General features: G+C 38.0%; 1 long non-coding RNA gene across 1 annotated transcript in view; it reads right to left on the reverse strand.

The window, feature by feature from the left end:
• Positions 1–9,874, reverse strand: part of LOC123938104 — a 95,958-nt gene extending 86,084 nt beyond the window's left edge. The window contains exons 1-2 of the long non-coding RNA XR_006817674.1: positions 9,819–9,874; positions 7,518–7,629 (exon numbers count right to left, since the gene is read on the reverse strand). This is a non-coding gene — a long non-coding RNA (uncharacterized LOC123938104). The remainder of the gene's footprint in view (positions 1–7,517; positions 7,630–9,818) is intronic.
• Between the last annotated feature and the right edge of the window lie 1,350 nt (positions 9,875–11,224).

Genomic DNA, 11,224 nt, shown 5'->3' on the forward strand with positions numbered 1-11,224 from the left:
GCAAGGTTACAGCAGTGTGGAACAACGTCACGGAAGGGCAAATGTTCCTGACTTTGGCCTTGTGGCTGAACAGTCTCCTTTAAATACCACTTTCATTATGGCAGTCCTCTACTCACAGACCTCCCTAGATACACTATACCACCAACACAGAAACTGGCAACTTTTCTTAACAACTTTCCTAATTCTGTAATTTTAATCTTTTAATTTCATTTTTAAAAAGATCTTATTTATTTGAGCAAGAGAGAGCATGACAGAAAGTATGAGCAGAGGGAGGGACAGAGGGAGAAGCAGACTCCCCCACCAAGCAAGGAGCCTGATACAGGACTTGATCCCAGGCCCCTGGGATCACGGCTAGAGTTGAAGACAGATGCTTAACCAACTAAGCCACCCAGGTGCCCTTATATCTTTCAATTTCATAAAAGAATCTAAAATGTTTATCCCAGATGAATTAGAACAATAAATTGTCCGAAAAATTTAGAAATCACAAAGATATCAACTAAAGTCACTTTCACGTGACTTATAGGAGCACCTTTTTTTTTTTTTTTAAAGATTTTATTTATTTATTTGACACGGAGAGAGCACAAGTAGGCAAAGAGGCAGGTGGGGGGGGGTGTTGGTGGGAAGCAGGCTCTCCTGGTGAGCAGAGAGCCTGAGGACGCAGGGCTCGATCCCAGGACCCTGAGATCATGAACTGATCCGAAGGCAGAGGCTTAACCCACTGAGCCACCCAGGTGCCCCTCATAGGAGAACTTTAAGGAAGCTTGTCTCCGTATACCAGGAGAAAGCCAAGTGGTAAAAGTGAAATTTCTACTGGTATTTCTAGGTGCTACAGTCTGAATGGCTGTGTTCCCCCACATTTCATGTTTTGAAATCTTAACCCGTAAGAAGACAGTATTGGGAAGTGAGGCCTTTGGGAGATGAATAGGTCATGAGAGCAGAACTGTATGAATGGGATTAGGGCCCTGATGTGAGACCCACCTTTCTGCCATGTGAGGTGACAGCAAAAAGAAAATTGTTTATGAACTAGGAAGCAGCCCTCACCAGACAGTGAATCTGCCAGAACCTTGATCTTGGACTTCCCAGCCTCTGAAACTGTGAGGAATAAATCTCTGTTGTTTGTAAGTTATCCTGTTTATGATATTTTGTTATAGTAACCTGAACAGACTAAAATGCTAACACACTGTTTCATTCCATAAGCATGGAAAACACATTAAAGGGAATTGTGTCCTATGAGAGGTGAATCTATAAAAAAGCTGGGCATCAAGTCATAAACCTACCACAGAAAAACAAAATAAAACGGGAAACCCAGCGGAGCACTTTCCTTTTGTATGCCCAGGGGATTGGTGACTTATTCTTTGTGCAAAGTACTGCACATCTTAGAAGCAAATAGTTTAAATAAGGTAGTAATATATTTAAGAGCACCTTTTGAAAGTTACAATCCCTAAGGAAGACAAAAGAATCTTTTCATTGAAAAAAAGAATTCAAACACATCTGTTGTAGCAAAGGAGCAAAATGAATCGTGGTGTGCGTAGGATGCTGAATTCACAAGAAGCAGCATTTTCTTCAAGCCTGATCCTGGATAAGTAATTTTTTATTTTATTTTTATTTATTTATTTATTTTTGACAGACAGAGATCACAGGCAGAGAGGCAGGCAGAGAGAGGGGGAAGAAGGCTCCCCGCTGAGCAGAGAGCCTGATGCGGGGATCGATCCAAGGACCCTCAGATCATGACCTGAGCTGGGTAAGTAATTTTTAAAGTAGAATGCCTTTTTCTTACCACTTGGAATAGTTCTTGGATAAGTTATAAGGTGTTTGTGCTAACTGCATTAGACCAATGGTCATTTCCTATAAACAGAAACAAAATTTCAGCTAACCAAGAATAGTGTGACAAGCATTATTTTGACTCTTCCGCTGAGGCTGTAGTATGAAACCCATAAAAACAGGAAGATACTGAAATCAATTTACCATGATCTGACCTTACTTGTGAAATCACGACAAGCCCTAAAAGACATGCTCTGAAGACAGGAAAATCACAAGTGACACACTTGCATCGTACTGTATTGTGTATTTTGCCTTCCATTTCAAAAGGCAAAGGACCCATATTTAAAAAAAAAATTCTCAGAAATACACTAATATTAGTTGTACTTAGGGCTAGTGTGAATGTAGTAGGAAAAACTATGGCAAAAGCAGATTCTTGCACTGACTCAACCAAACTATTATGTTCTGTTTCAGGAAAGAGGCTTTTAAAACAGAAAGAGTTTTAAGTTAAACCAATCTACTCCTGCCTCCTTTTTAGGAGACTGTCCCTTGTAAATTATACCTATTTATACAAATAATTTTACTCCAAAAAATACTTAATGAGGAAATATATATTTTGCGGGGACTTAACATCTTTTTAGCAGTGCCATGGTCTCCGAGAAGAACACAGAAGAAATTTAAGATACATTCTCTGCTCTGCTTCACCCTGTTAGTCTTAGAATTCTAGAAATAATACTAGAGGTTGTTTAAAAAGGAAGATGTTTTCTTTCCTCGATGAAACATACTTACAGACATGAATCTTAAACAAAGGTAAAATCCTGGATACTCTATTTTTTATTGACCTGGATGGAAGTGGCCATCTCTGTTTCTAGATAGCACCTACCACCCTAAAATAGCCGAATTTTTTTCCCCTTCATTAAATTACTGGCTCATTAAATTTGCATCTAGAAAAGGACAGTTTAATTGTCCACAGTCACATCACTAATATTTATTAACTAGGACTACATCTGACAGAAATACATGTCCTATGTGTACCAAGAGAGAGCCTAAGAACAGTCCTAGCAGCATTATCTGCAGAAGGTCCAAAGTGCAGACAACCCAGACAGCCAACACAACACAATACCTCAAACCAATGAAAATGACCACATTGCAGCTACATTCAACCACAGGAATAACAAACAGAAGAAGCAAGACTAAAAAATATATCAAGTATGACTGTTTTTATAAAAAGTTGCTAAACATACAACACTGAACTATTTAGATGTATCTGGTGCATATAGCTGCACACTCAAGTGGTAAAACTATACAGGAAATGATTACCAAAAAAAGGAAAGCTAAAGCTTCCTCAGAGAAGAGAGGACAAGTGTGGGGAGCAGGTTGTGACTGCCAAGGGATCCACAAGGCTTTTGTCATGTTGGTAAAATTCTTCCACACTGCAGTTTTTTTGGCAGTTACAAGGGACGCTTATTCTCACAACCCTTTGCAAACTGTAGATGTCATGTTACAACTTCTTAAAATAAGAGTATTATGCATCACAGTAAAATAGTTCTAAAAACCCAGGGGTTACCACGTTAAATATTAATTACACATGTATGGGTGTATAATATACACACTAAAACCTACTGGTTTCAAGGGGGGAAAAAAGCACAGTAATTCTATCCTAGACTTCTCTTGTTCCTGTCCTCTTCTGCTGAGCAAATAACAAAAGAGCGAAGGAACTCAGAAAATGAAAGAGATAGGGTTTAGAAGTACACTAACAAATACTATGCCTTTTCATTAATGTTATTTGAGAATGTAAAAGATTTATGTGCCTTTTGGCTGATGGTGGAATTGCATGTATATTCTTAGTCTCTCCTTTGTCTATTGATATAACCTGCTGATGCAACTATGCAAAAGTAGCACCTGAGGAAAAATGAGCATCATTCTGTCCTTATAGTTGTGACACAGAAGCAGCTGTTCTTTGATTCACACCTAATGGCCTGCTCCTAAGTTTCTTGCTTCCACCAGTAATGTTGATTCTAATCTTTAGAAAGTCTGCTTCTTTGAAGAGAGAAGAACCACATGGTCCTCTCAATTGATGCAGAAAAAGCATTTGACAAAATCCAGCATCCGTTCCTGATGAAAACGCTTCAAAGTATAGGGATAGAGGGAACATTCCTGAACTTCATAAAATCTATCTATGAAAGACCCACAGCAAATATCATCCTCAATGGGAAAAAGCTTGCAGCCTTCCCGTTGAGATCAGGAACACGACAAGGATGCCCACTCTCACCACTCTTGTTCAACATAGTATTAGAAGTTCTAGCAACGGCAATCAGACAACAAAGAGGAATAAAAGGTATCCAAATTGGCAAGGAAGAAGTCAAACTCTCTCTCTTCGCAGATGACATGATTCTTTATATGGAAAACCCCAAAGACTCCACCCCCAAACTACTAGAACTCATACAGCAATTCAGTAACGTGGCAGGATACAAAGTCAATGTACAGAAATCAGTGGCTTTCTTATACACTAACAATGAAAATACAGAAAGGGAAATTAGAGAATCGATTCCATTTACTATAGCACCAAGAACCATAAGATACCTGGGAATAAACCTAACCAAAGAGGTAAAGGACCTGTACTCGAGGAACTACAGAACACTCATGAAAGAAATTGAAGAAGACACAAAAAGATGGAAGACTGTTCCATGCTCTTGGATTGGAAGAATAAACATTGTTAAAATGTCTATACTGCCTAGAGCAATCTATACTTTTAATGCCATTCCGATCAAAATTCCACCGATATTTTTCAAAGAGCTGGAGCAAATAATCCTAAAATTTGTATGGAATCAGAAGAGACCCCGAATTGCTAAGGAAATGTTGAAAAACAAAAACAAAACTGGCGCATCACGTTACCCGATTTCAAGCTTTACTACAAAGCTGTGATCACCAAGACAGCGTGGTACTGGCATAAAAGCAGACACATAGACCAGTGGAACAGAGTGGAGAGCCCAGATATGGACCCTCAACTCTATGGTGAAATAATCTTCGACAAAATAGGAAAAAATATTCAATGGAAAAAAGACAGTCTCTTCAATAAATGGTGCTGGGAAAACTGGACAGCGATATGTAGAAGAATGAAACTCGACCATTCTCTTACACCGTACACAAAGATAAACTCAAAATGGATAAAAGACCTCAACGTGAGACAGGAATCTATCAGAATCCTAGAGGAGAACATAGGCAGTAACCTCTTTGATATCAGCCACAGCAACTTCTTTCAAGATATGTCTCCAAAGGCCAAGGAAACAAAAGCAAAAATGAACTTTTGGGACTTCATCAAGATCAAAAGCTTCTGCACAGCAAAGGAAACAGTCAACAAAACAAAAAGGCAACCCACGGAATGGGAGAAGTTATTTGCAAATGACAGTACAGACAAAAGGTTGATATCCAGGATCTATAAAGAACTTCTCAAACTCAACACACATAAAACAGATAATCATATCAAAAAATGGGCAGAAGATATGAACAGACACTTCTCCAACGAAGACATACAAATGGCTATCAGACACATGAAAAAATGTTCATCATCACTAGCCATCAGGGAGATTCAAATTAAAACCACATTGAGATACCACCTGACACCAGTTAGAATGGCCAAAATTAGCAAGACAGGAAACAACGTGTGTTGGAGAGGATGTGGAGAAAGGGGAACCCTCTTACACTGTTGGTGGGAATGCAAGTTAGTGCAGCCACTTTGGAGAACAGTGTGGAGATTCCTGAAGAAATTAAGAATAGAGCTTCCCTAGGACCCTGCAATTGCACTGCTGGGTATTTACCCCAAAGATACAGATGTAGTGAAAAGAAGGGCCATCTGTACCCCAATGTTTATTGCAGCAATGGCCACGGTCACCAAACTGTGGAAAGAACCAAGATGCCCTTCAACGGATGAATGGATAAGGAAGATGTGGTCCATATACACAATGGAGTATTATGCCTCCATCAGAAAGGATGAATACCCAACTTTTGTAGCAACATGGACGGGACTGGAAGAGATTATGCTGAGCGAAATAAGTCAAGCAAAGAGAGTCAAGTATCATATGGCCTCACTTATTTGTGGAGCATAACAAATAACATGGAGGACATGGGGAGATGGAGAGGAGAGGGAGTTGAGGGAAACTGGAAGGGGAGATGAACCATGAGAGACTATGGACTCTGAAAAACAACCAGAGGGTTTTGAAGGGGCTGGGGGGGGGGGGAGGGTGAGGAACCAGGTGGTGGGTAATAAGGAGGGCACGTACTGCATGGAGCACTGGGTGTGATGCCAAAACAATGAACACTGTTATGCTGTAAATAAACAAATAAAAACAAACAAACAAAAAAAAGAAAGTCTGCTTCTTTGACAAACAACAACAAAAAACCTGCACGGAACTAATTCAGCCATGTCTGCCTGTAAGTTATTTGACCTGTGTTTGGCCCAAATCAAACATTTTTTCCTCCATTCTGCTAAATTAGTTGGGTAATAGATTATTATGTTACCTATTCATCTAGCCTGGAAAAAAAAATGTGAATCTAAATACTGGTGATACAATGATATCCCCAAAGTTTCCTTCAGCAATGATTGCAATACAAGTCTTGGTTAACAGACTGACATTTTCAAACTCTGATATGTCACACAAGAAAGAAAATGGTTGACCAACTGCCCACCTCTATGCTCCAGAATGGACGGTTAACAGACTGACATTTTCAAACTCTGATATGTCACACAAGAAAGAAAATGGTTGACCAACTGCCCACCTCTATGCTCCAGAACGGACTTCCTAAAGGGCACACTGAAAAATCGGTAGGACAACTTTATTCTCCTGCCTGTGATCAGGATACATTCTATAGCTCTTGGGTAGGTCAAAATCAGTTTTACATTTACCTGAATCTGATCTGGGCTCTTAGAAGTTAAATGTCATTTTTTCCAAGTCAATCCCACCAAGTAATGTTGTGGTATAAACAATGTTGAGGGCTATATGGGTCACTCTTGATCTCTACCAAAGGTTTATCTTCAAGTAAATTGTGATCCAAAGCTTGGTAAAATAACCAACAACACTGCTTAAGTCACATGTGGCCAACAGTCTGTCTATTTAATCTAACATAACACTCAGAATCAATGCCTTAAAGGCAAAAGAATTATTTGTGTATCTCCTGGCAAAGACAAACACTGAAGGAAAGTGGGAAACTCTTTTTAGGCTGGTGCATTACTTCCTCCTGAGTTAATACTTCCTCTCATATGAGGAATAAATCCTACAAGGAAGAAAGGAAAAAGAGCTATAAAGCAATCTTACAATGAAGTTGCATTATTCTACCTAAGTAGTATCTACATTATAGTCCATTATATGCCTCAAAAATAGTATGGGTCAAAGGGTAGTTCCCAAATATAACTAAATACTATAAGACCATGATACAACAGAGTTATAACCCATAACTCCTGTTCCCCAACATCACTGTTCTATTTGGAGTGACACCGAATTAGAATCAGTTCCCCAAAACATCACTCACTTTCAAATATAAATTCTAAGATTTATTTCAAAACCAAATCTCATTATGTTGGGATTAATTACCCCTTGGCTTATATAATACCACGGTTGTCCTCACTTAAAATGATATAAAAACTGACAGTACAGAATACACCTCTTCCTATGGAGCTGAAGAAAATATGCTCTGGGACAAAATGTAAACATCACACATCAAGAAAGCATCTTAACAGAGGAGGGATAAAAATATAACCTTACATTTGTGAGAAACTGGAATTCAAATTCTGGCCTTCTGATTTCATGGCAGGTGTGCTTTCAATACAACTCAGGTGTCGTTAGCTTCCTTGATAATGATTTGTCCAAAATCTTCCTATGGAAAAAAAGTGATTTTAGAAAGTAGCTGCAACAGTTCAGTCTTTTGCTTTTAATGACAAATGTGTTCTCATTTATTTTTACCGCCTCTCCCAAACAATTCCTTATAGAATAAAATCTGAGAGGGTGCCTGAGTGGCTCAGTCAGTTAAGTATCCGATTCCTGATTTCTGCTCAGGTCATGATATAAGGATGTGAGATCATGTGAGATTGGGGCTTGTGAGATTGAGCTCTGAATTGGGCTCCGTACTGGGTCCCTCTGTCCCTTCCCCACTTCTCTCTCTCTCTCTCTCTTTCCTGCTGTCTAAAAAAATAAAAGTAAAAGCAGAGGGGAAAAACCATGCATTTCAAAGCAAACTTTTTCTCTGAAGATTCCTCCCTAGCATATGAGGAATTAGAAGATCATAGCCATATGCCTTCTCTTCCCACTGCTCAGCAGCAGTCAGTGACCAAGCAGAAAGATAACCAAAGCAAGAATAGGATTTAGAGACTCCAAATAATATTACAATTTTAATTGAGCACCAGATCAGAAATTAAGTATAAATGCTTTCTAAATCAAATATGGTTTAAAATTAATTAAATACTTAAGGCAAGAAGCTTACTTGTTAATTCATTAAAGTCAAGATCACACTTATTCAGATAATTTCAACCGTCCAGCAGCTTCAACTGCAATTTTATTTTCTTTAATTAATCTCTCTCCAGATACATATAGGCATATAGCACAATCATTATTTTATGGGGTTATAATATTACTTTAAAATTTTATAGGGCAGTGTGGTGAGTTTTGTACAATTGCGAGATTCTGAGTTTTGATAAAGGATGTCAGTTCACCACTGATGAATAAACAGTTGTTGCTGTATTTAAATTAAGCTTTCCTCAGTTTTTGGACAGCCAGTGATTGCTTATATAAATAAGTAATGTGCTGTGTATACACCGAAAATAAAATTTTAAATGGTTATCTTTGGGCCAAACTGTGTCTCTTAAAGCAAAAATAGACAATTCTCTTTTTTTTTTTTAAATAGACAATTCTCAATCAACACATACCAACTCTGCATTAGACATTTTTAAAGTTGACTAACTCAGAGAAGGAATTCTAAAACAATCACCCAAAGCATGCAAAAATGTCACCCACGTAGACTAGTTTCATTAAACTAACTGCATAAGAAGCTCTGTGTCTGAAAATGGAATAGAGAAATCTGACACACAATACTCATGTTATCAGGAAAAAATTAAAACATATCAAAAATAAAAAGTTGCAATCAACCATTTCCTATCTGTGGTTTCTAATTAGTTGAATGTTGCTTTTCAGTGATTGACCTTCCTCTCATTCAACATCTTTGCTTAGGTTCAAAGTTGTCAAAACTGACAGAGAACTTGGTTGGACAGCATAGAATCTCCCACCAACAGCTAGGAGAGGAGTCTAGGGAGAAGAAGCCACAGTGGTTTTTTTCTTGCAATTATGAAGTAATAGACTTGTCTAGATCAGTGATTTCCAAGCTTGTCTGCACACTGGAGTCACCTGGGCAGTCATAACACTATTGATGCCTGTATTCCATCGCTAAAAAGTATGATTTAATTGATCTAGGTGTGGGATGATCTTTGGAAATTTAAAAGATCTCTAGATGATTCTAACATGTAGACAAACTTGGAAAGATAAAATGGCCTATGTTCTTTCATATTCCTATCTTAAAATTTTTTGATGAATTAGGTTCATGTCTTTTTTAGCACCCTTCCTTTATCAGTCTCATGCCATTTGGGGAGAATGACCAAAGCACAGCTTGTTCTGGAATACTGTCAAAAGGAGAATAAAAGGAAGAATAAGAGGATGAATAAGCTAAATTTCATAAAATGTTTCTTCATAACAATAATTACTAGGGTATGGCTTTTTTTTTTTTTTTTTAAATCCGAGGCCTAGGAACTTTGTTCACTATCCTAAAGCCAGACAGAAGAATTAGAGAACACTGTCTACAATAATCTGGGGTTTAAATTCATCTGGATTTGTATGATCTAGTCTAGCTTTCCACTTTATCAGATGGGGCACAGGCAGCTGCTGGAACAAGGAAGAGGAATAAGGAATTGGGTCTTACACATGAATAAACCTGTGGAGATACTAAGTTCATTAATGTTCTTGTTGGCAGGAATCAGAATGGCTTAGAGGCAGCCAAGTTGAATTACAGGTTTGATTTACCTAAGAGATACATGTTCTGCGGACATCAGCACTTTTTTTTTTTTTTTTTTTTTTTTTTTTTTTTTTTTTTTTTGGTACCAGCCTCAAGGCAGGCTTGAGGTGAAACAAAGTGTAGCCCTTCCTTTCACAGTAAGATTCAGTTGTATTTCCCTGTGGTTTCTCTGCTTCCTGTGGGGGTATTTGAGCTGTCTAGATGAGAGAAGAAAGAAAACAGTTTTAAAAGTTCAAAAGTGTCAGTTTATCACTAGCAAATAATGGGCACAACTAGGTATCTTTACTCCTCAAAAAAAAAAAAAAAAAAAAAAATTGCCCACAACACATGAAACACATGAGTAGACTGAAACAGGAAAGCACATATCACAATGTCAGGGATTCAAAATAACAGCATGTAACTTCATTCTGATACAGGGGTTAGCATGCTTTAGGGAGATTGAGGCACTACTCCGTGGCAATTAAAATAAATGACCAATACGGTCAACTAATATTTGACAAGGAGCCAAGAATACTCAATAGAGAAAAAGACAGTCTTTTCAAGAAATGGTGCTGGGAAAATTGGATGTTCATATGTAAAAGAATGAAACTGTATCACTATCATATACCACTCACAAAAATTAACTTAAAATGAATCAAAGACATATGTGAGACCTGGAGCAGGGGTGGCTAGGAACTATTTGAAACTCCTAGAAGTAAACACAGGAGTAAAGCATCTTGACGTTGGTTTTGGTAATTAATTTTTGAATATGACACCTAAAGCACAAGCAACAAAATAAAAAATAAACAAGTGGGACTATCTCAAATCAAAAAGCTTCTAAAAGGGCAAAGAAACTATTAATAAAGTGAAGAGTAACCTATGGAATTGGAAAAAATATTTGCAAACCATCTATTTGATGATGGCTTAATACCCAAAATATAAAAAAAACTCAAACAACTCAATAGCAAAAAAAAATCCAATAACCTAATTAAAACAAGGGCAAAGGACCTGAACAGGCATTTTTTTCCTTTTAAATGATTTTATTTATTCATTTGAGACAGAGAGAAAGAGATAAGCAGGGGGGTGAGACAGAGGGAAAGGGAGAAGCAGACTTCCCAATGAGCTGGGAGTCCAACATGGGACTTGATCCTAGGACCCAGAGATCACGACCTGAACTGAAGGCAGATGTTTAACCATCTGAGCGATGCAGGCATTCCCTTAATAGACAGTTCACTGAGAAGATAAACAAAAGGCCAACAGGCACATGAAAAGATGCTCAACATCACTAGCCATCCAGGAAATGCAAATTAAAACCACAATGAGATACCAACCTGTAAGAAAAGCCATCATCAGAAAATAAAGAGATAACAAGAGCTGGTGTTGTGAAAAAAAGGGAACCTGTGTGCACTGCTGGTGGACTGTTAGTTAATGGAGC

The sequence above is a fragment of the Meles meles genome, chromosome 3, assembly GCF_922984935.1.
Source record: "Meles meles chromosome 3, mMelMel3.1 paternal haplotype, whole genome shotgun sequence".
In the NCBI taxonomy this organism is placed as follows: domain Eukaryota; kingdom Metazoa; phylum Chordata; class Mammalia; order Carnivora; family Mustelidae; genus Meles; species Meles meles.